The sequence below is a fragment of the Mchenga conophoros genome, linkage group LG1 (assembly GCF_057382185.1).
Source record: "Mchenga conophoros isolate Kocher_MC1m ecotype Shallow Benthic linkage group LG1, M_conophoros_male_GT1.1, whole genome shotgun sequence".
Classification (NCBI taxonomy): Eukaryota; Metazoa; Chordata; class Actinopteri; order Cichliformes; family Cichlidae; genus Mchenga; species Mchenga conophoros.
In genome coordinates this window covers 7,737,658-7,765,051 of record NC_140526.1, presented here as the reverse complement: position 1 = coordinate 7,765,051, position 27,394 = coordinate 7,737,658, and the positions used below count along the sequence as shown (strand labels likewise).

Below are 27,394 nucleotides of genomic sequence, written 5' to 3'. Positions count from 1 at the left end.
ACGATGCCAGGGGTGGGGTGTACACCCTGATGGTACTTTGGATTCCCTACTCCAAGGTCCTGCATGTGTGGGTGGTTGTGGTGGAGCGGGAAGAGGGAGGCAGCTGGAGATGGGGAGGGAAGAGCTCCCCCGCTGACCCCAGTAGGCACCCCCATACTCCGCGACCCGCCAGGGAAAGGGGGCCCAGGCCCATCCAGACCGGGGACCAGTGCAGCAGCGCCTCCCGGCCCCACAGAGCCCGGGACAGTCCACCCAACCCCACCACAGAGAAAACTGCACCCACCCCACCATCCACTCATCTTCCAGACTACATAAGACAATAAACACCCAGGCTGAGATCTTCCTCTACCTCTTCTGTATCTCCCCCTCCTGCAGAGGGAGCTCCTGAGGAGAGGAAAGCTCCTGCAAGATGTGACAATCTCCCCCACCAGTTGAAGAGCCCCCCAGGTGGCTCGATGCACCGGCGGCACCCTGCTCCAGGGCTGGGCCCCCATGCACCCACCCGCCCACAACCCCGGCAACACACCAACCAGGACCCAGGACCCCGAGGCCCGGTCCGGGTCCCAGCCCAGAGACGGAGCGCCCCCAGAACCTCACGCCCATCCCGGACCCACCCAGGGGCAGCCAGGCTACCAGGTCAGTAACCCACGTCCGTCAGCACAGACCCTCCCCTAGCCCCGCTGCACGCAGCCGCGAGGAAACAGTCACCTGAGAGCCAACAGAGCCCCTAACCGGACATGACCACTACCCCGGGTTGAGCCCCCCAAGGAAGATGCCTCCGGGGAACCCCCCGACGCCCTAAGCCTGTCCCTACCCCCACACCAATGTAATCTAATAGATAATTTCTATATTGGTTAGAATTAAGATTATTTTTATTTTTCCAGTTCATGAGGACTGTTTTCTTGGCAATGCATAGGGCAGTGAAAACCATATGGGCGATATTCTTTTCTGAAGTGACATTATCTAAGCTGCCCAACAAACACACTAAGGGGGAAGTTGGAGTGTTACATTTCAGACACTTCGATAAGTCTTCACATATCTCGCGCCAAAACTTCTGAACTGGTGGACAGAACCAAAGAGCGTGGATATAATTGTCCGGTGAATTGGTTTGGCAGTGTGAGCAGTTGTTGGTAGACGTAAAGCCCATCTTGAACATCCGATGACCTGTATAGTGCACTCCATGGAATATTTTGTATTGAATTAATTGAAGACTGGGATTTCTAATTAGATGAAAGGTTTTTAAGCAAATCTGAGACCAGAAGTTTTGGTCTAAGTTAACTGATAAATCCGCTTCCCATTTTGCAATAGGAAGTGATATTGATTCATCTGTTTTAGAAAGCATTCTGTATATTTTGGATAGTAATTTGGGGGTTTTAAGAGTAAGAAATTGAACCACACTTGGTGGTGTTTGTAGTTCAACTTGACCCAGTTTAAATTTCTTTTTTACTATGGATTTAATTTGTTGATATTCTAAAAATCTTTTCTTGTTGATCCCATATTGTGTAACTAGTCCGTCAAATGAAATAAATTCTGTTCCTTCTAGTATATGTTCTAAATATTTGATTCCTTTACCACTCCAATCTGAAAAGTTTATCATATTATTGTTTTGTAATATGTCAGGGTTGTTCCAGATAGGTGTACGTTTGCATGGGCTTAATGAAGACGCCATCAATTTTAGAAACTCTCACCATGCTGTCAGAGAAGAGCTGATGTTGATGCTTTTAAAGCATTCATGTCGTTGGATGTTTGAGCTGATAAATGGTAGGTCTGAGATCTCTAGATTATTGCAGAGTGCTTGTTCTACATCTAGCCAAGGTTCATCTAAGAGGGTATGTTTTAGCCATCCTGAGATAAACTGAAGCCTGTTGGCTAAGAAGTAGTGCTGAAAGTTAGGCAGTTCTAGTCTTTTGTAGTGTTTTTAAGCTTATACGTGGGGGTTTATTTTTCCAAAGGAATTTGGACATACATGAATCTAGAGATCTGAACCAATCCCACCACGTTCCTAAATGACGACCTTGGAAAAATGCGGAAATATGACAACCGTATGGACTCAATCTACACGTTTTCTCTTTTTCTTCAAATCGCTTAGAAACACGCTATTTAACATCATTAAAGTCCTGGTTAAGATCAGGAAAAAGGTTATGGTTAGGGCTAGGGATAAGGTTAGGTTTAGGGCTGGAATACAGGGCTGCAACGTCTATTACCGCGGGAGCGTCATTGCACTGGATTTCAGCCATAACCCGCCGCGTACCATAAGAACGCCGAAGGTCTCCTTTCACGTTCCTCAGGAACGCCGCGGGACGTGACAAAACGTTGGCATGTTACGCCTCGGGAGTGAGAACGGGCTGGTAAGGTTGCTGGCTGGTAAGTTAAAAGAAAAGACACAGATGATAACAAAAAGAAAATAACATTTTCCAGTATTGAGAGGAAACACAAACCCACAAAACTGGATTGGATGGTAAAAATAAATTAAATGTATATTATATGTGATTCAAATGCTCCAGTATGAATACATTCAAATGTATTGACAGTTACCTCTTTCCATACACTTCCTAATCAACCTTTCTTTGCATAATATTCAACAATGCTGAAAGCTGAAAGCAGTTTACTTCTGCTTTTTGACATTTTGTGTGCCCCTCAGATCAATTACTGGCAAACCCCAGGATTAAATTACATGCTTAAAATCAGTAGTTGGATGAGCTGCAACAAGCACAAAGCCTTATCAGCTCTGCCAAAGTAAATGAAAAAGCTAGCTGGCTGGAAAGTAGCAGTAAAGGTTATTTGTATTTATAAACATACGACTGTGTGTTTTGTTTTATTGAGATTCTTATTAAACAGTGTTTCTAAGAGAAATTTCTTGTACATATACATGCACACAGAATTTATGCATTTTTATTTGCCATGTTTATGCATACAGTTTGCACTAAGCCTGAACAAATGGCTCTTCCCCACTGCAGATAAATAAAACCAAATATCACAGCTTTATTGCTGGCAAAAAAAAATGCAAGAAAAACAAAAGCAAAACTATAACAGAGGACAGAATTAATTGGCCGACTGACTACAGAGTTGACAACAAGCTGAAATGACAGACAGATGGAAACAACACCCACAATGAAGGAGAACCAACAACAGACAGAGGAGATGCAGACAATATATACACAAGAGGGTGATTAAGGAAAGTGAAGACACGTGCTAAACTACATCATAACTAACGAGACAGGGGAAGCAAAACTGAGCATCACAAACCAGACAGGAGACTGCAAAATAAAACAGGAAGTAATACACACACACACACACACACACACAGCCTCAGACAAAGACGTGAACTTGACATCGAGGGAGGAACCTGTGGAAGGATCATTAACAGTTGCCTTTGCCTATTGATCACTTGGGGTATCTTACTCAGTCAACGTTCGGTGGCACTCGACACTTGGGTCTCTGTCACTGCAGTTCCTTCGGGCACATAAGCCCACTGCTGCCTGGGTCTCTTTTCAACCTGCATTTGCAAAGTCTGTGATATGGAGGCAGATTGACAGGGGCTGACAGTTGCCCTTGTAAAATGGGCTTTAACTGCGACCTCTATCAGCTCCAGATGTTTTTTTAAACTTATTTAATTCTTATTCATAAGAGTTCTGTTAAAAGACACAAACGACAGTCTTTCTGTACAACATTTTGCAGCCACACTTCTTTTTTTTTTTTTGCCTGTCCCATTTGGTTCTTTAGCCGTCAGAATTGTTGTCTGAAGAACAACAAGGATACCCAATGGATTTACTTTGCCAAATGGATCATCACGGCCTTGCCGTATTGGTCCATTTGATCGACCTTTGTTGTTATTATTTATTTTATTTTATTTTCAGTTGTTACAGACGGGACAGACATGACTGAGGGATAGGAAAGGGAGAAAGAAAGACAGAAGGGAAGAGGGACAGTGAGAAAGACACACAATCACACTCCCCAAACAAACTCTATACCCCAGGTCCAGGTACCCTCGCCCCTGGAGGGGGAAACGGCACCTAGACCCAGGAGATGTTACCCTTTCCCTCGGGGTGGAGGCAAGCAGACCGCCCCAGGCTCCGCAGCAGCAGGGAGGCCCCGCATCCCAGATCCCAATCGGACGGCCAACACCTCCACCCAGCCACCCCCCGCCCCGATGGCCAGCAGAGATCAGGGGTGTGTGAAGACCCCAAACCTCCCTCCTCTCGCTCATGTGTAGTGTTGCTGCGTGTTGTTCTAAGGTGCATTTAAAACACGGGAGAGCATGGTGCTGCTGCCAGAGAGCAGCAGGTGTTAGCACGGCCCCTACCGAGAGCCACACTTCTAACACACTCTAGTAAGTGGGCTCACATTACCCTATTTTATCTCTTTACATTGGCATCCAGTTGATTTTAGAATTCGTTTTTAAATTCTCATTCCTGCATACAGAGCACTAAATGGACAAGCTCCAGAATATTTATCCCAACTTTTTATTAAGCACACTGCTGTTCTCTGTCTTCGCTCACAAGCTCAAAATCTATTAGTAGCCCCTCATAAAGACTAGGGGGTGACAGGGTCTGTAAGTCTGTGGCACCAAAGCTCTGGAACAGTTTACCGCTCCAGCTCAGTGGAGTCTTTTAAAAAACAAAAACATTTTGTTTAATCAGGCCTTCAGTTGATATTCTTTTGATATTTATGCTTTTATCTGTTTTAACACGGTTCTCCATTGATGCCGTGTTTTAATTGTTGTACAGTATCTTTGTTAAAAGCTGCTTTTGGCTGCTTCATTATTCACAAGGGGTCACCACAGTGGGTAGCTCTGCATGTTTTGATTTGGCAGGTGTGTTTTTTTTACATTGGATTCCTGACGGATCTTTGTTTCCTCCCAGGAACAAACCACTGATCTTTCAATTTATGTTGTGTGAATGCTTAAACCATTACACCATGGATTTGTTAAGTTAATGAATAATTTTGTTAAATGACCAATGTCGTTTAATGATTTTAAATAATACTTTTAAATGACCAATGGGCCTGGCATCTGAGGCTGTATGTGAGATTAGGTGCACACATAAAGGGTGTACTTGAAATGCAAAATTCTGTCAAACTAGACTTCAGCTTTTATGGTTTATGGTTTAACTTCCAGGTCAACATTTTGTACCTACATGCAATAACTTTAAGGTTTCCATTTAATGTCACTGCTCTCATCAGCTCTGGTTTTAAATACAAAATCTCTCCTCAGAAAATAAAATGTACAACAGATCTGTCTTGATGCATGCTCAATCAACCAGGAAATGCCATCTGAGGGTAGTGTTTCGCTATGTCCAGATGAACAGAATCAACTTTTTGGGGTACTACAAATCTAAATCTTTATTAATCTTTTTTCTCTTTGTACTTCCTTGTGACCATTTTGTGTATTGCTTTGTGGTTATTTTGTTTTTCTTTTTTGTCTGTTTGTCACCACGTTTCTATGTGTTTATGGTGGTTCAATCTATAGATTGAATTTCCATGAGTAAACGCTACTGACCCTTTGGCCTCTAGGAAAAATGTCCTGCAGGTCTGTTAACTAGGACAGCAGAGCGTAAGGCAGCAATCTATTCAGAAAAAAGTGATAAAACTTGCTCTTATTTTCAGCTCCTGCAATATTTATGTATTCTGGCTTTATATGTCTGTAACTTCTAAAATAAAATGCATGGTAAAATGGGTAACTGTTGTCAAATGTGTCTGTCTCACTGACCTGACATGGTTTATGAATGACTGAATTCTTGTTTCTGGATTACCGATGTTACAAGTATAGGAAGTTCACGCAACCTCTTAAAATTCTCTGACTTGAAGCTATTCTCACTGTTGTGTCTTTAGTATGTTATATTTGTGGAGATAATTGTACACTGGAGCGAACAAACAAGTCAGACAATATTTTCCTAATAAGGCACTATCTGCCAGAGGGAGCTGAATCTACAACGAGAGAGTTTACGTTTTTATCTCAGAAGCGCGTCTAATGACTCTCGGTATTTGCCCTGCAGCGTCAAAACCAATGTGCGCCTCCCAATTCAATTTCAAGCACACTAAGCACATTTCATTCAATGATAATATACATCAGTAATCATTAGGGCGTGGTATAATACCAAATTACCTGAAATTACCTAAAGTTAGAGGAAGCTTTTTGTCTGTGTGAGAGGGAGAATAAGATTATCTCTGACTTAAGTTTAGACATTTGGAAATCATGACAAACTCATGAGGTATAAAACAGACAGTGCTCTGCAATTATCATCTTGTAAAAAAATCAAAAGAAAATTGTGACTTGTAAAAGAGCACATCCCACGAGTCAGCCATTGCCTTGATTCTTTTTCAGTAATTTTGTTGTAGACTTACTGGTGTGATTGGGAGCATTGTTCTGTTCCATGACCCAATTTGGGCCAAGCTGTTGCACAGATGGTCTTACATTTGACGCTAGAATACTAAGGTATACAGAGAAGTTTGTGGATGGCTCAGAGACTGCAACATTGCTAGGTCCTATAGCTCCAAAAGACGCCTAAAGCCCATGAGGTCCTGATATGCTACGTTTGGTAAATGTAATGCAATGTATTATGGCCACTTTACTTTTGTCTTCCCAAAGAACATTAAAGTGTTCTGGGTTGTTCACTGGATCTTTGCAAATCTATCTCTGTTGCCATGTTCTTTTTTAGATGCATAAATGGTTTAACAAATTAAAATACTTGTATTTTTCCAATATGCCGCTATACCCTAGAGTTTAGCAAAGGTGAACTGTACACTGTAGGATTTAAATTTAAAAAACGGTGGAATAGCACCTGTCCTACATAGTGGGCAGCAGTGAGAAACATCCAGATCCATAAAACAAAGTAAACCGAAACAAATGCCGTCAGATGACTCGCACTAGAACAGGCTGATGCATGTCTCTTTTGTGTTAATGAATATCTACCAAGTGATGCAGACAAATGAACAATGAATCAGTGTTCCCAAAATAAACCTATGTTCAATTAAAACAAAGCAAGAGTCTTTTGTCCAGCTTAATGACACAAACCCTGTAACAGACAACCAAAATAACAGCTTGTCCCACGTCAAAAAGAAAAAAATGAGGTGGATTATTTTCTAAACCTTTACAATCTGATCTGGGTTGTTTTTAAATCTGCATGTACTGTATACGAATCCAGTACATGCTTACGCTAAGAAAGAATAAGCCAAATTTTTTGGATCAGTGGTCATGTACCAGATAAGATTCACATTAAAGAAAGGATGGGGAAATATTTGTTGATTCAGAGGACAGGATTGTAGTTATATTCAAGGAATTCAACAGACAAAGTATAATTTAAGGAAGAGTGGGCTCCAAGATAAACAGGTTTTGTTTTGCTCGAGGACACTCTGTCAGAACCTATGGCCGCTGACAGACATGCTAAGTACTGCAGGGAAAGACATAAATCAGCGAGAATAGAAAAAAAAAAAAAAACGTGCAATGAACCGAGACAATTAGATAGTTTTATAATGTGTCACTTATTTCTCTTTGAGTTCTTTTTCACTACAAATGACATCCAATTTAATTGCAGGCTAGCTGATAATTTGTCTCTTTCAAGATGGGGATTGTTTGAAATGTCTCTGGACAAACGTTTGACGCCTTATCAAGATCTGTGTTTTATAGCTGAAAATCATCCATTGTGTGGTGATGAAAGAGCGGCTAAATCTATAGACTAAATAAATGGTGAGAAAGTCCCACGAAAAAGAATGGGATCTTTAATTAAGGGATTTTATACTAAAAACGTTTTCATTGTGTCATAATCATAACTTTAAGCTGAACCTCTGTGCTCCTGTTAAACATACTTATCATATTTTCTCTCTTTCAACATGACAGAACTGCGTCTTATGTTTGCCTTGCATGACCTGATTATTAACTTTTGGTTGCAAACACTTTTTTTGCTTGTATGAAATCATCTTCACAGTATGCGCTCCAGTCACTTGCTTCCCCTGGTCCCGTACTTACTCTAATGTCCTCTTATATGGTAAAATAATCCTTTCTTAACCTTTCTTGATGCTTCACTCATTTTCCCCCTTCAATTTTCCTGGAACGTTCTTCTGTGCAGGATTTCTAACAGGCCAAAGTGCCCAACTTTAATGGAATATTACAACATTAAGTCCCCGATTATTACAGTAATGCACTTGATGTGTTCTCCCACTCAGTCACTTTAGATAAGAGTAAGATAGACAGTACATCAAATGAAAATTGTTACTTCAGTGATGCAGAGATAAACTTGCTGTTCATTACTTTTATTGAGTTTACACTTCACTGACAATAAAACACAAAATACAGAAGACTTCAAAAGATGGGCATAGCACAATAAGTTCTTTGGATTCTGACAAACTTTAACTCATATTTCATTGTGTTTCTGCCAGACACACAAAGGTGCATGACCCTGAATCAGCAAGCACACCAAGCTAAGTTGGTCTCAGAGGAGCTTCCACAGGGTCTGTACCACATACTCGGTTTCAGTGACTTTAAAGCCCTTGAGCTAAAGTAAACAGAACTGAACTGTGTACAGAATATGAAAAAAGGAAAATGTTTATACCAGGGTTGCAAACTGTCACGCTTAAGACACCAGCTCTCAGGCTATGTCTCAGCTTCAAAGTCCCTCCTTTTATATGTTAACCAGCCTTTCTTTGCAGACTGGACAAAGTCTGAGTATCAGGCTTTTTCCACATTTCAGCTCCAGTGTTTACACAATGAAGATACACAGAGCTTACCGAAATAACAATACGCGATATGTGTACACCAGTGGTTCTCAAACTGTGGGGCAGGCCCCAAACATAGAGCACAGACCTGCTGTGGATGGAGCAGAGACAACTAGTTGAAAATTATAGGTAATATAGTGTCACAGATCATTTGTCTGGATTAATATTCAGATGTTTCTTCACTGTAGCCTCATATAGCAGCAGGATCCATATGAATATCTCCAAACAGATAGAGCTATAGACTTCCAGCACAGTGAAAACACTAGTTACTGTGCACACGAGGATAATGTTTTAAACTGGAGAAATCAGAAAATAACAGGAAATGACAGCGTGTACCTCTAAGACATGATCTTATTTAGGTGCGCTGCCACACAGTTCCCTAGCCAAAATTTTAGTTTGATCATTTATTTTGATTTATTTTTATTTTAATTATTGTAAAGTAACAAGAATTTTTCTTTACTGTATCATCAGTCTCTTTAACTGACTTCATGAGTCATTTGTGCACAATGTAATTTTTAGGACTTGCCTTTAAAGCCAGTGGAACTGAGTCTCCAGTGCTTATTTATGATTGCTCATAAAAGTAATAGGATGAATTCTTAAGTGCACAGGACTAAATCTCGGGTCAGATCCAGTCAAAGAAAGAAAGAAAGCAGCTGTAAACCTGTTTTTTTATGCTTTAGTAAAGCTGTTTCTAGCCTTTCCCCCCAGTGCTAAGCTAAGTTAAATGGCTGCTGGTGTAACTTCATGTTTACTCTGCAAACATGAGTGTGGTATCAGTTCCTCATTAAGCATTCAGCAAGGAAGCAAATAACTGTATTCCCCAAATACATTCTTTCAAAATATTAATTTCAGCAAATTGAAAGCAGCTGCTATTTATAATTCAACGTACTAGTTGCAATCATTTTGCTGCACGGCTTCAGTTGGCTCTGAATGTGTTTTAGTACTTCCTTTTGACAAACATTCCCCATCTGCAGATGAAGACAATTTGACAGAGGAAATTAGGGATAATTAAGCACTCAACTGTAGCACCGAAAAACAGTTTTAAAATGTCCAAGCTGACTCTGTTTTAGCTAATTTTAAAAAACACTTTAAAGCCGTGACATTCTTTAATCTAGAGGCAACTGTTATTACCATAAATTACCATATAATTGTTAAATATAAGGCTACATGAAGACTTGACATGGTCTAACTGGAAGACTTGACTTTTAACTTGGAGTTCTAGTGAAGTACAATGTGAACTGCAATGTATTTCTTTGGGTTGTGTTCATAGTAAGAGAATTATTTAAATGTTTAAAATGAAATTATTCTGACAGTGGAGTTCCTAAGACAATGGAAAATGGAAAAAAGAAAGATGATTACAATTATACAAATCATTAAGGACTTCACTTCAGAGCTGTCAGACATCTGACAAAGGACTGGAAAATTATTCCACTGATATTATTTCTTGTGTCAAAAAAACAACACTTGGATGGAAAAACTCTTCCGCTAAACACTGGCTTCATTAGCGGTCACAGAAGCTGATTTATGAAGTAAGCATGGCAGGGTTAGTAACCCTCATTTCCATGACTACTGTTTCTATTGGAAGCGTTTGCCCTCACTGACGAGTGAAGATCGAAATGTGTGCGAGTTTACAACCAAGTCGTTCATCTCAACAACACCTGTCAGAGCCCCACTGACCTACACCCATATAAAGGTCTAATGAACAAATTGGTAATGCCTCTGCCAAGGTCCTGCTGAATGCCCACCACTGACTTCATGACCCCTCGGGTCATGTGACAAGCATCTCAGAACTGTAATCAAAGAAGTCCTTGCACCGCTTCATGCCAGACTACATAAAAACAGCAACGAATGGCTGTAAAACTCAGTGAGGATGTCAGAGGCAAGTCACGTTTCATACGTATTATGTGTGTTGTCACAAATACTCCCACTTTTGTTTGTTCCTATCACCATGAAACCTTTGAGAGGTGAGGAAATTCTGTCATCTATTTCGGCCTAGTCGAAAAAGGTTGAGGGGACTGAGATGCCACTTTAAAGCTTTGAGTCAAAGTAATTTCAGAACAGTAATTTTCCCCTTTCTCTGCGTGCAGGTTACCTACACACCACTCTGTCAGCTTTCTGAAAAATCCTCAGCAGGGGATTGCCAGCTATAAAGTGAGCATTAAACAGATCTATCACGGAGCCAGATCATTGGCTGCGACTGGCACTGGTGTCCAATAATACAGTCTGCTTTCTCCAATTTCAAATGACAGACAGGGAGACAGGGACAATAAACACATTTTACCTCCTCACACACTCTCACAGTGTCTCTCTCTCAGACCAATCCTTTCTCTTGTTATGGCTTGATCATCAGATCTTTCTCTCTCTCTCACTGAACACTGAAGGTTTTCAATTTAGCCAAGCTATGATTATGTTTCCTATTTTTATTATTATGAGAAGAAAAAAAATCCTAAGTGTTGATGGTCTGTTTTGTTCATTTATTGTATCACTGCACTCTTGCTAACCTCACCATTGGGACTGATTTGCGTATGAATGTGTTTTTCTGGGGGTTTTGATATAGCAGGGAAAGTATGGGCCTTCGGAAATGTGTCTGTGGAACATTTATATGTGTGCTTCTTCTACAAAATAATGAATTTGCACCAGGGAGGACAAAAGAATGGGCTCTTCCTTTCAGGTGAAAGGAGGCAGACTGTTAGAGACAGGTTGCTTGGAGAGCTGTGGGATTATTCCACTGTTTCATGTTGAACGTTATCATGGGCAGGCAGACTGATGTGAGCTAAAACTAGCAATGCAGCACAACACCTAACCAAGGTCAAGCACTTCCTCTCTGTCTCTCTGCCTGTCTCTGCAAGTCGTAGGGAGATTTGTTCGGGAAAAAGTGAGATGAAATGTCAAGAGCAGAGTGATTGCCTGGGAAAGGGAGATCCTAATTAACTCTCTCTGGTGGAGCTCTCCTGCTACCTCCCTCATGCCGCGTGTGCCTGTATGAATCTTTCATCTCCTCCTCCTTGCCTTTCCTCAGAGGACACGGCTCCACTTGCAAAGCCAGCCAAAGGACAGATGGATACAACGAATGCAAAGGTCAAAAAATAAACAGTGTGGCTATGAATGACAGACCCTCTCTCAGGGATGTATACAGACAGCAAACCAATCCCTGCAGCATGTCTACAAAGCACAAGCAAGTAGCACAGAGAAGAAGTAACATCAACTGGTGGCCTGTTATTGAAAAGGATGATATTGACAACGGTGGCCTCCAAAGTCAATGATGTTGTTTTGAGTCCTTATTACTGTATAATTAATACCATGCTTAGGCGAGGGAAGCATAACTGGAATAGATGCTATGTTAAGGTATATGTTTACTTTGCTTTGTCCTTTGCTTTATCATATACTTAACTATAACCTTGGCCTTTCCAACTTATCTTATTTAATCAGACAAAGAAGTCTCTTAACAAGCTGTAGGTGGTGAAAAGTTTAGTTGGCAACAGTTAATTTAGCTGTCACAGCCAATGGATATATACACATTCATCCGTCTTCCGCCGCTGCTGTTCATTGCGTCGATACGTCAATGTGGCTGTATAGGTTGGATGAAGCATGACCCCCCCCCTATATATTTGCTTGAATATGTGGACAGACACAGGCAAGCAGTCATTTCTACTGAAATTTTTCTAATCGACTCTGAGTGCAGATTTGTACACACAGATGTGTGTTTGAACCCACACATAACACTAGTGAACTGCATTAATGTATATCAGAACCGGATGCACATTTATGCATCCATGATTAACAAATTTTCCAGCTGTCCTTTTTTTTTTTTTTTTTTTAGAAACAACAATTTATCAGTGATAAATTATACTGTAATATACAAAAGAACTTTCAATCCAAAATAGTTTCGGAAACAATACTATTACTAAAATGAAACTCAACTTACTACATAAATGATATAATGATACATGTAAATATAGCTAATTAATAAAAAAGAAATCAAGATCCTAAACTGAAGATATGGAAAAATTTAAATTAAAATATTAATAGGAGAAGACATATGGCTTTCGTAGTCCTGCAGGAGGAGTCCCAGCTAAGACAGTCAGGAAAGAAATGACTACAAGCTTCAGGCCACAAAACAGAGTTACTGACCTTCAAGTAAGAGTAAAGCTGTTACATCAGAATGAGCTGCCGGCTGTGTTGTCTTCAATTCTGGAAAAGGATGAGAACCTGGAGGTTTTGGAGCTGACTGAGGCGCACAGTACAGGTTTCTCTGGGGATGGATCATAAGCAGTCTCCTGCAGAGTTCGGAGATCAAAGCCAACCAATTATAACAGAACTTAAACCTCTGTATTCACACTGTGCACTGGATGACTATGACTTTATTAACCAAGTTTCACAACTATGTCTATACATTTTCCTGACAAATACAGAGGCTCGTTTAGATATTCTCAGCCAAATTCTCAGAGTAAAAAAAAGACATTTGTCTAAATAATTTGTCTGGGTTAAAATCATTGACCTGTACTGATTGTGGGTGTAAATGATAATCTTTTATTCATCTTCAGCTCTTGATGAATGTGATGAATAGGATGCTGTTTGTTCTATTCATCATATAAGGTCACTTGATTTCATTTATTTGGCAAAATGCTAATTCTACCCACATATTCCAAAAAGAGTTCTTTAAGCAGGCGTTTCACGAAAGCAATCATGTATTGAATAGATGGAGCCCTTCATTGCTCAGTATATTGAAGTGGACTGTGTCAATAAAGGTCAGATGTTTCAGAGAAATGCACTCATGTGCCAAGAAGTTATCCATCAAACAAGACATGGATGTGGCGTGCATGGTTAATGAAGGCAGACCAGCTATCACATGTATCACTGAGCTGTGTGTATGCTGATGGATGGGAGCCGCTCCTGTAAAAAGTCTTGTTGTCAATAAAAAATTATATTATTGCAAAATAGACCAAAAAAAATGCAAAATAAATATTGGTTAAACTGCGTGATTATGTTTATTTTCCTTATTTTCATAAATTTGAGGTTTGACATACTGACCTGTTCTCTTTTGCATGGATTGGCCACAGGCTAATATGAAGTAATTCCTCTAAAGCATGCAGAGATGAGTCATGATTACAGAGCTGATTTTTGACTGTTTTGTTTGATTCACAAAATAAACAATAAAAATCTACTAAATTACTGCCCAGCTTGTGGTCTAAGGTAGCACTTGATTGAATGAGATGCCATCTGGAAAGAAAAGAGCCTTTCATTGATATTTATCTGGGAGAATATTGGAACAGGAATGGCTTCTGTATTATTTGATTCTGTGACTGAGCCATGTTTTTCTTGTTATCGTAAAATTGCATTTCCTGCAACTGATTATTTTATCAAAATCTTGCTTTTTAAAACCGGACAATACATTTTCAGTTTCTGAAATCACATCTACATTTCCTGCAACATTCTGGGAGGCCAGCATCGCCATGGATATCTGTCAGATTCATAAAAAGATGTAGACATGTAGACTAGGGCTGTTCGATATAACGATATATATCAGATGACGATATAAAAACGTCTATCGTTTCATTTTACGCTATCGTTTGTTTCGTGGTGTCGCAAAATAAACTGTTTACGGCAATATTTTTTTCATCGTTTTGTTGGTCACTGTAGTGGCTATATTAATTTCTTAAAGTTCTCTCTTTCTCTTATATTTAATATAACCACACTACGGATGGACAAGCGCCTGTTTTTATGGGTTGTTGTCAGCAACAACGACGGTAAAACCATCACATGTCCGCTTGTTTATTTTTCACATAAACCTTTCACAATAAAGCTCAAGATCCTGTTGAGACTTTTCAAAATAAATGGAATCACGTGAAAAAGTATTATGGAGGGAGGAGAAGCAAAAAAAAAGTCGTCAGGTGCTAAAAAATAAACCTTAGACTCAAACGTTAGAACAGGCTTTTCCCCGCAGCACGCCGTGTAATAAATACTCACAAAGAAAACGGCGGCCGTTACAACTTATGTCTAAAAATGTACAGTTTCATGCATCGGTTAAAACACTCGACTCCAGGTACACGACGCCCAGCTGGAAACACTTCACCTACCCGAGATTCACAGAATTTACAGAAAATATTAAATTTTTTGTGATTTATATTGTTATTGGACGATAGATGTTTTATATCGGGATATGAGATTTTGGTCATATCGCACAGCCCTAATGTAGACTATACATCCTCCCTATAGAATGTGTGTCCATCAAACTGCTTGTCTACTGGAAGCTTCTTTGTTATTTCTACCTGCAATATGCACCTGCCTTTTCTTTTGATGCCTTTCACGCAAACATACTTGTTATTAACAGAAATCCTGTGGTTTCACACTTGTGGTGAAGACTGCTGTGTATGACACAGCCTTGAATAATGTTGATTATTAAGTGACAGGAGCTAAATCCTCACACACTGGCTCATGTTTCTGCAACTTCTATCTTTTCTGTCTGTTACTTGTGTGACAGATAAAAAAAAAAAGGACAAGCAGTTGCTGGAACAGAAGAGAAAATAAATCTGCATACTTATAAAAAAAAGAGAGAGAAAAAGATAGAGAGAGATAGAATGTGCTGTGCTCCTACTGTGTTTCATTAATAATTCATTGCAAGAATCTGATCAACTGGCTCGTCCTCAGGCTTTTTTTTTCCAGGTATTTTAAAATTTAATATTTTATATAAAGAGCTCTCTAAACAGTGAAAATCTACTATAATATTGATGATAGGGTTGGCACTCATCAAGCATCTTTGTGAACAATTGGCAATAACCTCAGCCACTCCCTAAAAAATAAGGAAGCAGCACAAAGAAGTGTGTACATAAACTGAGGCAGATGAGGTGATCATATGTGGAGTGATCTCTGCCGTGTCTCTGAACCATTCATAAGCGATTGTGCAGTGTTATGGGGTATTTTACCATGATAGGTTAGGCTGCTGCTACCAGGGAGTGGCTATAGTCCCACAGGGGGTGTACAACAACATTAATATGGATGGTATGTGTCATGTGGTAGTATCCACGTATATTCCAGATTCCCCTGCACAGTAAATTTCACACTGCATTCCAAACATGCATAGAGAAATGCAGTAAGCAAACTACAACAGCACAATTAGGGTAACAGACTAACTTGGCAGCCTGTTTCACTTACTATTTTTTCGCAACCACAGCTTATCAGCACACTTTATGGATGACTGAAATAATCTGACAGCCACTAAAACTGCATTCACTTTTTTGTCACTGCTGCAACTTTTCTCAAACACCGATAGACTCCTATCTCCTATGACAAACCTGCTAAGTTAGACTGAGTCACGCAGCTCAGTTTAACAGGTGCTATGAAACCTCTGAGTCCACACTCTGAGTTCAGTTGAGTAAAGCTTTGCAAGTTGTTAAAGAATTCGTTTTTACTTTAATTACTTTTTGTTGTCTTCTCTTCCTTCTGCTTTTTCTCGGCTTTCCAAGTGTTTGAGCTAATGCTAGCTCCTCCATGAGCCTCTACTGACGAGCATGGCAAACTGCTCGTTGCCAAAAGAATTCCAAAGGAGCTTTTTGATTCTGCATCCTTATGCTTCTTTGCAAACAATTTCACCTAGAAACTCCCAGCAACCATTTGCCAACCTGTCACAGAACATACTTTCCCCTAGTGGTCGGTGGTTGCCAGATGGTTTAGGCCTATGCAACTAGGCTTGTTGTCCCCGATATCTGATCCAAATATCAGTTCAATAAGGAATTCTTGATATACATGTATAGAATTCAATTAACCTATTTGCCGATTTGACTCCAATAGTCCAGTCCATAGTATTAGGTCATGACCTCCTGAAGTCTACGTGCTGGTGGTGGTTATGAAGATAGAGGCTTTGAAGGAGCCTGAGTAACATGGAGGAGAGGCATAGATGGGGAGGAGGTAGGTTACAAGGGAGAATGACAGATGGGCAATGAGATTTAAAGTACACAGAGTGGAGGCTGGTTGGCCTGAAGAAGTCTGATAGAAAGATTATTGGACTACACCACTGACGTCACCAATGAGCCCGTCAGTGTGGGAAAGTGCAAGTGATGTAAAGCATAGATTAGTTCAATTCAATTTTATGTACAGTGGGGCAAAAAAGTATTTAGTCAGCCACCGATTGTGCAAGTTCCCCCACCTAAAATGATGACAGAGGTCAGTAATTTGCACCAGAGGTACACTTCAACTGTGAGAGACAGAATGTGAAAAAAAAAATCCATGAATCCACATGGTAGGATTTGTAAAGAATTTATTCGTAAATCAGGGTGGAAAATAAGTATTTGGTCAATAACAAAAATACAACTCAATACTTTGTAACATAACCTTTGTTGGCAATAACAGAGGTCAAACGTTTACTATAGGTCTTTACCAGGTTTGCACACACAGTAGCTGGTATTTTGGCCCATTCCTCCATGCAGATCTTCTCGAGAGCAGTGATGTTTTGGGGCTGTCGCCGAGCAACACGGACTTTCAACTCCCGCCACAGATTTTCTATGGGGTTGAGGTCTGGAGACTGGCTAGGCCACTCCAGGACTTTCAAATGCTTCTTACGGAGCCACTCCTTTGTTGCCCGGGCGGTGTGTTTTGGATCATTGTCATGTTGGAAGACCCAGCCTCGTTTCATCTTCAAAGTTCTCACTGATGGAAGGAGGTTTTGGCTCAAAATCTCACGATACATGGCCCCATTCATTCTGTCCTTAACACGGATCAGTCGTCCTGTCCCCTTGGCAGAAAAACAGCCCCATAGCATGATGTTTCCACCCCCATGCTTCACAGTAGGTATGGTGTTCTTGGGATGCAACTCAGTATTCTTCTTCCTCCAAACACGACGAGTTGAGTTTATACCAAAAAGTTCTACTTTGGTTTCATCTGACCACATGACATTCTCCCAATCCTCTGCTGTATCATCCATGTGCTCTCTGGAAAACTTCAGACGGGCCTGGACATGCACTGGCTTCAGCAGCGGAACACATCTGGCACTGCGGGATTTGATTCCCTGCCGTTGTAGTGTGTTACTGATGGTGACCTTTGTCACTTTGGTCCCAGCTCTCTGCAGGTCATTCACCAGGTCCCCCCGTGTGGTTCTGGGATCTTTGCTCACCGTTCTCATGATCATTTTGACCCCACGGGATGAGATCTTGCGTGGAGCCCCAGATCGAGGGAGATTATCAGTGGTCTTGTACGTCTTCCATTTTCTGATGATTGCTCCCACAGTTGATTTTTTCACACCAAGCTGCTTGCCTATTGTAGATTCACTCTTCCCAGTCTGGTGCAGGTCTACAATACTTTTCCTGGTGTCCTTCGAAAGCTCTTTGGTCTTGGCCATGGCGGAGTTTGGAGTCTGACTGTTTGAGGCTGTGGACAGGTGTCTTTTATACAGATGATGAGTTCAAACAGGTGCCATTCATACAGGTAACGAGTGGGGGACAGAAAAGCTTCTTACAGAAGACGTTACAGGTCTGTGAGAGCCAGAGATTTTCCTTGTTTGAGGTGACCAAATACTTATTTTCCACCCTGATTTACGAATAAATTCTTTACAAATCCTACCATGTGAATTCATGGATTTTTTTTTCACATTCTGTCTCTCACAGTTGAAGTGTACCTCTGGTGCAAATTACTGACCTCTGTCATCATTTTAAGTGGGGGAACTTGCACAATCGGTGGCTGACTAAATACTTTTTTGCCCCACTGTATGTACCACCAAATCACAACAACAGTTGCCTCAGTCAGAAACCGAATATGTAACTCTGATGAAAAAAAAGCACTGTGATTACATGTAAAATACTATGAAAGCACAGCAGTATGTGGACTTACAACTATGCAATCTTTCCAAGCCAGTCCCATTAGCTTTCAAAGGAGCCGTGCTTTTCTTCTTGTAGTTTTTTTAGAATTCTACAAAAGCAAAAATCTTACAAACCAAATTACAAGAAAAACTGAATAAAACATTACCTGTGCTAATCTTGTAGTGTCCTTTTCAGATAAGGGACTGAACATACTAGAAAAACTAAAAAATGCAAACATCTTTTTTTTTTTTATCTACTCACACAGTCGACAGTGCTTTTATGCTTGAGAAAACAAATGCTGCTTTTATGCTTCAAAAAAGGGATCAATCTAGGCCAATCCTTACTGTGCTATGCCTTTAATTTGGGGGTTCCCAATTCTCTCAGTGTCTGTCTTCATTTGTCTCAGTGAAATACCATCTCCAACTGGGACTAACTGCAGATGCAGTTATTCTGGCACTGTGCCTTACTCTTCATCATGCTGGTAGAGCCCAATTTAAATTAACTTGACTGCGGTATATTTGGCCTGTTGGTGGCTTTTAGATTAGAGAGCTGGACTGGTGAGAATGTTGCCAATTAGAATCCGCAGATCAGCTACACAAATTTAAGTAGAGAAAACAAATGCTCCCTCATTTTCCTCACATACTATCATTAAAGTGTCCAAATTAAAGGGGGATAACCTTCTCTGTTGGTTAAAACTAAGAGTCTAATTGCATTATTGCAAAGAGCTTAATTGCTTTTTGTTTCCACATCATCAATATGTGAAAAAAATGGAAATTTGCCCACCAGTATTTTAATTTCAAGCTATTTAATGCCCTCAAAAGACAAAGGAAAACTGCATTCTCTGCTCAAAATTCAGTGTTAAACTCCAGAAAGAAAAACATTTATCACTGAACTCACAGGATTCCTCTCCATCAACACCAGGGATCACAACACAAGGATCTAAAACTGCCCTGTATCCTCTTTTGTCAAACCCAGGCCTGCTACACATAAAAACACAAGTTGTTAAAATCAGTATATTATTGTGCACCAATTAAATACAGCATGAACCACTATGTAAGGGCTCCTTGTTATCAGGATCTTTTTCAGAATAAAAGTAAGGATGATGATCCAAGTCCCACTTAGTCAACGCTCTTTTGAAAACTGGGTCACTATGCTTGCACTAGCTGTGGTGTGCAGCCTCTACTGCTTGGTATGCGTTTTATATTTTAGATTCAAAGTGTAGCTCTTGCTTAAAGACGTATCCTCTGTTGGTTATTCTCTGACCATGTTAAAAGGGAACTGAAAAAAAAAAAATCTGTACTGTGGAAATGTATTTGGTGCTACAAGAGAAGTGTGAATGATTCAAACCACAAAATTTGATGTTAGCACCAGTTTTTATCCATTGTGTATCGTGCAAGGTTTCTGTTTTTTTTTTTTTTTTTAAAGGTACTTTGTGTATGAATTGTTCCCAGCACCTTGGAGAATTTGTCACGGTTCGTCCTACCTTGCCATCTTGTTGTAAAGCTGAACTGGTGGAACTCAATCAAAAACTTTTGGGCATGACTACATGCTTCCTCGGTGGTAGCAGGCTGTCTAAAGTTATCCATCTATCTTCATCCACTTATCCATTTCAGTGTTCTGGGGCAGGGACTTGAGCCTATCCCAGCTGTCATACAGCAAGACGCAGAATACACACTGCACAGGTCACCAACACCTATATACTGTAAGTGAGATGACAGTGTTAACAACTGCACCAAGATGCTGTTGTCTACATTTAAACCACAAATTTAATGTTTCATACCAATTTAATTTTAGTTTATTTTAATGTTATTATTTTTATGACTTTTATCATCCATTAAAATTTATTTAAAAAATATAAATGGCAAGTCAAGTTTTGCAAGTCTAATTGTGGTTTCACATTGCACTATTGGAATCAGCAGCAGCTAATCGTCATGACAGTTTTACTGCCCGGAGGAAGGCCTGTAATCCCAGAGGAGCTACGGGGGAGACAACAAGGCTTCAGAGGTCGAGCAAAGTAGACATCTAAGTTTAAATATAAATCACCTGTTCCAGCTATCATCACAGGGAATGTGAGGTCTTGGGACAATAAGATGAACAAAGTCTGTTAGGTGATTAAGACCCAGAGGAAATAATTTAGTAGTTTAATGTGTTTTATGGAGACAATGCTACTGTGCATTCACGCTTCTTCAGGACTTTTCAGGAGAACTTGGATTTTAGTATGAGCAGTAACAAAAGGTATGAAGGGATTGCGGTAGTTATGATTGAAAAGCAGTGTAATCTCAGTTACTATGATGAAACATGTCTGTGGCCTGAAAATGGACCCAAAATGACCCCACTAGGTATATGTATCAGGCAAAAGTATCTTATATAGATGAACCAACCTTGAAGTATAATGTGTCTTATCAATTTACTATTACAATTAACTTTTTTAAAATGTATTTAAAAAAAAAGCCTACAAAGAACAAAATCTTAAAGAACAGCTTAAATTCTGCTTGTCATGTCTTCTGTCGTCTAAATTCATGTCATTTTGCGTGATCTAAATCTGAACAGGTGGTGAAAACATTGTGTACTTCAAAATCTCATTTATGAAACATCCAAATAACATTTAAGAATCCTTCAAACTAAATTTAGGACAGTTAATAATTTTGTAATATTTTAATTAGCAAATAAAGACTTTTTAAGGACTTGCAGATATCCTGAGTAACAGATACAACATCGCACATCATATTTATATACTAGGGGTGCAACAATACACAAAATTCAAGGTTCGGTTCGATACTTTGGTGTCACGGTTCGATATTTTTTCGATACAAAAAATGCTCATGCTTTTTTTAATTTGTCATTTATTAAAATTATAAATATATATTTTAACTCAAAAGTACAGTTTTTAAATTTAATGTTGCTGAAACAACAAAGGGATAAAATAATAAATCTATCTGATCGAGAAATCACTCATCTTTGGAAAAGAGAGTTTATTACAGAGAAATGTCTCTTTCCAAAATAAAAGCTATACTATACGCTTCTTCTGGGCTATATTCTCAGCAGCATATTAAACATATCAGGTCCCAATAAGGAGAATCATGTGCTAACGGCTGTCTAAATGACTCGGGTAAAGTTTGTAGCATGCGTGCTTGTTGTTTTTGTCTGCTTCCACTTGTCTTTGCACTAGGATGATGTCGGCGTAAATGGGCAGTCATATTCATTGTGTTCCCACAAGTGCTGTCAGTGTTAATCTGAAATGACGTTAACGCCACAACACGGCAAATCTCCGTTAACAAGCTACCTCGGATCGCCCCGTGCCTGGGGCTGGACAGCATCAACACGTTAACGAGCAAACTGCGCTAACGCAGTAGTTCCCACCCATGTAATTGAGCATTGCGGTGCACATCCGACATACTGTTTTACTTTTGTCCATGACGCGCTTACCTTTAGGGTCATACTTCACATGAAGACCAAAATAGTTCCAAAGGCCAGATCTGAATGAGGGTGGGGGAGGTTCAATTTGCCATGTTGCAACGAGCTTAGCTTCTGTCTTGCTAGCTTGCGCTGCGCTCAGTGGATCTGCGCTTGACAGTGCAGCCTAGGCGGAGTAGTCGAACGCAGATCCACTGAGCTCTCAACACAGACAGCATAGTCAGAAGAAAAGTTGATAAAATTAAAAATTTTGTATTGTTCGATACATATGCGTACCGAACCGAAAGCACTGTATCGAACGGTTCAATATCGATACGAGTATCGTTGCACCCCTATTATATACATATGAGAACTAACATGTGGCAAAAAAAAAAAAAAAGGCAAATAGAACGTTGACTAAAATAGGAAGCGCAGTTCAAAATAAGGTTAATAAGGTGTATTCGTATAACTCTTTATTTAGTCCTGTTAACACACAAAAGATCTTTACACAATGATCGCACAACATCACAACAATGTGTGTGATGAGTACTGTTTGTGTTTCGTTGATATTTAGTAATGTGTCCTACAGGACATAGCTGGATTTATGATCAGCACCAGGTCACTGAGGTAAAAACCTATCAATTTAAGACTACCTGAAGCAGTAATTATGACATCATTCATTGCTTTTTTTGTATGTCTTATGTTCCCTTTTAAAATCAGGCCCGCTTTGCCTTATTGAATCCTTTTGCTAGGCTGAATTCAGTTATTTTTGGAGATGCCAGTTATTAACATAAAGCATTTTGTAATGAAGCCACTATTCCCAAAAGCCTTAAACCTTCATTATGGCTCATTCATAAGTCAACCGAATAACCTAATTTCTTTCTATATTGAGGTAACACTAGGCTTGATGGCTCCACTTCTGATACTGCTCTAAGCTCAGTAGCATTTCTTTTGTCTGCCAAAAAAGCTAATTTAACCTCAGTTAGAGTGACCAGATCCAGTCCCTCAGCAGTCTGACGCTAATGTTTAATGGCATCATAAAGTCTTGTCTGGCCTGACAGCTTTCCAGGGAAAGACAGTCAAGTAAACAGCCAAAAGTCAATGCTGGCCTGAAGCATCCTGGGTACACAGGCTTCATTAATGTAAGACCACCACTCTTCTAAGTGAAAGAAATGAGCCACTGGGTAGGACAGATGCCCAGCAGGGAAATGCTTTCTTCTATCTGTGCTTAATCCAGTTCGTGACTGAAATGGCTATAGGTTCAGAGCATTTCACTCCCAAGAAATGAAGCCATTTGTGATGGCATCATTTTTATGCTCCTCACCTTTTGCCATCAATGTGGACAACACAAATAATTATCAAGAATGTACAGAAGTTTCACTAGAATTCTGTAGAGAAGCAAAATGCTGTAGTCAGTCAGGATCTCACTTCTGTTGAAAAGTTGTCTTTAAGGGGCCTCATAAGAAGCTTCTCAGACCTGCTGGGACTTGAAGAACCTTGTCTCTCCTTCACCAAAGCTTAGAAGACACACTTCACTCACTGTAAAACCAAGCACTCGGGTCGAGATTAAAGTAGGGAAGGAAGATGAGAAGGAACATAGTTGCAGATTCTTAACAGCACTCCCTGATGGAGGCAGACTACAGCAGCAATGGGAACAGAAGAACCCGATTAGGCTACCAGTCTGCATTTCAATCTTATTTAACACACTGGAAATACCCCTTTCCCTCTTATTCTAACATTTTCTTTTATGTTAGCCACATACATCTGTAAAAGTTCATTCATATTCATCTGAGGACAGTTCAGCCTCTGAGACATTTGTTAACACATCAAGCTTATGCTTGGTTTTGCATTACTTTATTGTTCCCCCGACTTTTCCTTCAAAGAGCTTGTCCACTTGTACTTTAGTCAGTTATTTTCTGTATTTTATTGAATGGCAATTCCAGACCCAGAGAAAATGTTTGAACTTGATGTTTTTTCAGTCAAAGATAGGTATATAGGAAAATAGTCCTTGATTGCTGCCACGGCCCCTTTCAGCATCACTGATTTGTTGACTTCTGAAGTTTCTGTAAAAGGGGAAAAATTGCCTTCTCCAATCTTACTTACTCAGGATTATGCTCGTTTGTGACTTTTTGTTGCAAATGAACATAATCACACTGACTGGGAACAGTGTGCAATGGTAAATGGACTAGAGATGTTCTTGGCGACTAATTTCAGACTCCATTAAACTGGAGAAAAAATATAAAACTAATAGACTAGTGTAAAAGTAGAAAACAATGAGAAAACAGTCAAAATTAAGAGCAATTAAACGGGGCTAGTTAAACTGTTTTCCAACCAAATACTGTATGTACTTATTTTGTATACATATAAGAGCCTTTTAAGAGTCAGAAACACATTCTTCAATAACCTAATTATATTTGAAATGTTGCTAAAATATGTGGCACGTACACAACACAACACATTATGTCAGTTTACTTAGAAACAGCCAACATTACATACCCTTCATTTTATACATCAAAAGCTTCAGAACTGTCCAGGTTTAATTTTTCACTACAGGTTGGAATCCCTGTAGAGTCCACAATATCATCAAAAATCTTAATTCATAAAATGATACGATTTCAATGATAAACATTTTCCATATGCAGAGTATTACAATACCATAAACTGCAATACATTATTACCACTTTTTTTTCTCTACAAACTATATCCCAAGTTTGACTTGAGCGTCTTTAACACTGTGTGTGTCTGACATGGTGGTCAGCAACACTGGAGCAAAACAAGGGACCATCTTCTCCCCTTTCCTATTCGCCCTCTACAACACAGACTTCAGCTGCTGCACCGACACCTGCACCTGATGACTCTGCGGTGGTTAGATGCATCCGCTGGGGTGATGAGACGATGAGGCTGTGGTGGACTCCTTTGTCATATGGTGCAAGCACAATCATCTGCAGCTCAACGTAATAAAGACCAAGGACATGATTGTGGACCCTGTTTCAATCCAGGGAGTTGATGTGGACATGGTGGAGGACCATAAATACCTCAAAGTACACACTGACAATAAACTAGACTGGGTTAAAAACAAATGCACTGTACAGGAAGGGCCAGAGCCATGACTATTTATGAGATGGCTGAAGTCTTTTAATCTGTTGGACAATGCTCAGGATTTTCTATGAGCCTGTTGTGGCCAGTGCCATACTGTCTGCTGTTGCATGCTGGGGCAGCAGGCTGAGGGTTGTGGATGCCAGAAAACTGATCCGCACAGCAGTAACATTGCGGAGGTGGAGCTGGACTCTCTAAAGGCGGTGTCAGAGAGGTAGATGTCGTTTAAGCTAAAGACAATATTCTCCCAACCACTCCATGACGTGCTGGCCAGTCACAGGAGCATGTTCAGTGCGAAACTGAGATTACCCAAATGCACCGCTGAACGACACAGAAAATCATTCCTGCCTGCGGCCATCTCTCTGTACAACTCCTCCATCTAAAAGCAGAAGTACACACTGCAGTAGTTGCACACCGTTAATATCTGCACAGTCTCTACAGAGAAAATAACATCAAGTCGGGATGATAAGAGGGGCACCTCAATTACAACTTTATCTATATTTAATTGAGTGTAATATATTGAGATATTTATATATTAGAGCTATTTTGCAATATTTTGTAAAATATTGTAATATTTGATTGGTACTTTAACTTGTTAGTTAATGTTCTTACTGTCTTGGAGCAACCGTGACCACATAATGTCCTCTGGGATTAATAAAATATTCTGTTTCTGATGAGTTTTATCCAATAACATAAAGCTTCCAGTCTTTTGCTGACAGCCTACTTTTTTCCTATAGGCATTTTGATTACAGTCCAGTGGTTACAAATATCAAATGAAGAGTTAACTGTTACAAAAATAATACATTTTTTGGTCGATGATGGTCTTCTGACCTATCCAGAAACTTTCCTCCCTCTTTACCCACTGGCAGCTCAAATAAACACTGACCACTGACACCGACATCCCCCACACAGCTTAAAATGGAACTAGTTAAACTGGCAACAGACCTTGGACTTCACTACTATGCCAGTGTTCCTGCTCCATTCATTAAAAAAAGAAATAAATAACACAACAAATTTTTTAAAGGCTTTGTAAGACCTCGATTTAGAAACAAAACTTTACACTAAAAAATAATAATTACTTAGTCAGGTATGCAAATATTCAACAGTTTACTAATCCTTACAAAACTCTAATTTATGTTTTTCTTTATCATACATAATAGCAAAGTGAGTCTTGTTGGCTTTTTTTGACTTAGTTCGACAAGGCGGCGTATCTGAGGATGTGAATTTGATTTGCAGTTTGAACAAATTACAGTGTATTAATATTTACTGTCATATTACATTCAGCCACAGTGCTAAAAAATGACACTTTAGTTGTAGTCTAATCTGCATTATCATGAATAATTTCCTCCCAACTGTATAATAAATGTAGAGTTACATGAATGTCAGTGTTGGGGAGTAACGGAATACATGTACTACCGTTACGTATTTAAAATACAAAATATGAGTAACTGTATTCCGTTACAGTTTAAAAAGGTGGTATTCAGAATATAGTTACTTTGCTGAAATAAAGGGATTTTCCTGTTTCATATGTTCGGCTATGCCCTCTCTATTTTTGGTTTCCACGCCCCAAATAAAACACGCATTAAGAGGCTCATGTCTGTGTCTCAATCTTGCGGCCCATGTCACCTCTACTTGCGGCCTGCATAATGACGTGAAGAAATATTTTTAAAAATTCTTCACACAATGATTTAATATAAAGGCAATAGGCAGAGTGTTACAGGCATAGCCCTAAAGAATGTAGCTTCATGGGCAGTGTAGTCCGTACTCCAGGGAGAATGGACTGCCATACCCGTTATGTGTTTGTGAGCGCGAGGAAGGGAGAAAAAGGAGAGTGGAAAGGTCCGAGCTGTCACCGAGCAGAAATGGGAGCTGGAAGCATGTAAATATAATAATAACCACTGCAGTCAAGAACAGTGTCTGACGAGCCCAGTTGTAAGTAAGCTATTAAAACTCGACTGTACACTGTGTTCGTGTTTTCCTCCGAAACAATAAGTTCCGTTGGAGCAGCCTTTCAACGCCTCTCTTTGTCTCTCGCAAGCAAAGTTGACCCAGACAACAAAGTAAAGCTAGTTTTCGGCTATGAGCCCGACATGGAACCCGACGTATTAGCCAGAGGTTCCTTAACTACGGTTTAGTTAAGCGGACCTGTTTTATATACACGTAAAACAGTTTTCTATACGACATCGCTGCAAAAATGCAGCCTTACCCTAATGCCCACCCTACTGTTACTCATTTTATATTAAGATTTAAAGATCTAGTCGGTATTGCCCATATGGAAAAGAAATAGTAAAAACTTACATGATTTACTCATGAAAGTGGCCACTTTCTCATTACTTTCATTTATTGTTTTAGTAAGTATCCAAAACATACAAGTTTCATTATATAATTTTTCAAGGGATCTTATATCT

General features: G+C 39.8%; 1 long non-coding RNA gene across 1 annotated transcript in view; it reads right to left on the bottom strand.

Moving 5' to 3' along the window:
* LOC146582846 (uncharacterized) overlaps positions 1–27,394 on the bottom strand; it is a 71,862-nt gene that overhangs the window by 29,627 nt on the left and 14,841 nt on the right. The window contains exon 3 of the long non-coding RNA XR_014893078.1: positions 12,841–12,986. This is a non-coding gene — a long non-coding RNA (uncharacterized LOC146582846). The remainder of the gene's footprint in view (positions 1–12,840; positions 12,987–27,394) is intronic.